This window comes from Cebus imitator, unplaced genomic scaffold, assembly GCF_001604975.1.
Source record: "Cebus imitator isolate Cc_AM_T3 unplaced genomic scaffold, Cebus_imitator-1.0 Scaffold203, whole genome shotgun sequence".
NCBI classification, from domain to species: domain Eukaryota; kingdom Metazoa; phylum Chordata; class Mammalia; order Primates; family Cebidae; genus Cebus; species Cebus imitator.
Genome location: NW_016107518.1, coordinates 1,637,830 through 1,639,751, shown reverse-complemented (window position 1 = coordinate 1,639,751; position 1,922 = coordinate 1,637,830).

Here is a 1,922-nt window from a genome sequence, read left to right as displayed (position 1 = left end):
GCTATATGGGGCGGAGCTATATGGGGCGGAGCTATATGGGGCGGAGCTATATGGGGCGGAGCTATATGGGGCGGAGCTATATGGGGCGGAGCTATGGGGCGGAGCTATGGGGCGGAGCTATGGGGCGGAGCTATGGGGCGGAGCTATGGGGCGGGCCTAGGTGCCCAGTGCAGAGCCTGGTGCCGAGTGCAGAGGTGGGTGTGTCTAACCTCCCGGCGAGGCAATTGGCCTTACAATAATTACTTAAAAAGAAAATCCACACCCAGATAAAGGCTTGAATGTAAATGTTCGTAGGAGCTTTATTCTTAATGGCCCAAAACTGGAAACAACTCCATGTTGATGAATGTGTAAGTGAATAAACAAACTGGCATATCCGTACAAGGGAATATGGCTCAGCATACACGACAGACATCAGAAGCCTTAGGCTAAAGGAGAGAAATCAGACACAGACCATATGCTTTATGATGCTACTTATACAAAATTCTAGAAAAGTCAGACCTTTAGCAACAGAAGGCAGACTGGCAGGGTTCAGAAGTGAGAGGCGGCGATGGACTGCAAAAAGCCATGCAGAAATCTAGAGAGTGATAGAAATCGTCTGTAACTTACTTGGTGAGGTGGTCGTAGTACGTCTGTCAAAACTCACCGAGCTGTGCATTTAAAATTGAATTTGATACATATAAATTCTACCTCAGTAAAGAAAAGAGAATTAGCACTAGCAACAAAAGTATAAGGTACTAGGAATTAATGTAATGAAATGCAAAAACCTTCATGAAGAGAATAAGACTGGCCGGGCATGGTGGCCCACACCTGTCATCCTAGCACTTTGGGAGGCCGAGGCGGGTGGAGCATGAGATCAGGAGATCGAGACCATCCTGGCCAACATGGTGAAACCCCGTCTCTTGCAAAAATATAAAAGCCAGGCGTGGGGGCAGGTGCCCCTAGTCCCAGCTACTCTGGAGGCTGAGGCAGGAGAATTGCTTGAACCTGGCAGGCGGAGGTTGCAGGGAGCCAAGATCGGGCCACTGCACTCCAGCCTGGGCAACAGAGTGAGACTCTGTCTCGAAAAAAAGAAGAAAAAAAAAAAAAGAAAATGATAAGACTGTGTTGAAAGAATTGGCAGAGACAGTTCATGCGCAGCAAAGATTCCAGGTGACCTCCCATACAGCACAACCTCCTCTGCAGTTACGCTGTGGCCTTGTGACAATGGAATATGAGTGTGAGTGATGTTCATGCTGAGAAATGTAGTTCAGATGGGGGTATCTCTTCTAATTGTCTCTTCTCCCCCCACAATGATCTTGGAGAATGGGGGTTCAGTTAAAGTTGGTATCTGTGAGGAAGTTGGCTGAATGGGCTGCACAGAGCTTTGCCTGAGCTAGAATAAAGCTTTACTATCTTAAACCTTGAAATTTGGGGCTTTTTCTTTTGGGGCTGTTAGTGCTCATACATACAAAAGACATTAAAGAGGGGAGAGATACACCCTATTCATCCATAGGAATACACATTTCTGTAGCAACGTCAATGTAATTTCCATCAGAAACCCACTGGACTCTTCATGCACCTTAACAGATTCTAAAATGTCTATGGTAGTGCAAAGACTGGAGTAGCCAAGACTTTCCTTAAGAAGAAGGTGGGAGGCTGGGCGCAGTGGCTCATCCCTGTAATCCCAGCACTTTCCGAGGCCGAGTTGGGTGGATCACCTGAGGTCAGGAGCTCGAGACCAGCCTGGTCAACATGGTGAAAACCCATCTCTACTAAAAATACAAAATTAGCCAGGCGTGGTGGCGGGTGCCTGCAATCCCAGGTACTCGTGAGGCTGAGGTAGGAGAATCGCTTAAACCATGAAAGTGGAGCTTGCAGTGAGCCGAGATCGCGCCACTGCACTCCAGCCTAGGCAACAAGAGCAAGACCATCTCAAAAAAAAA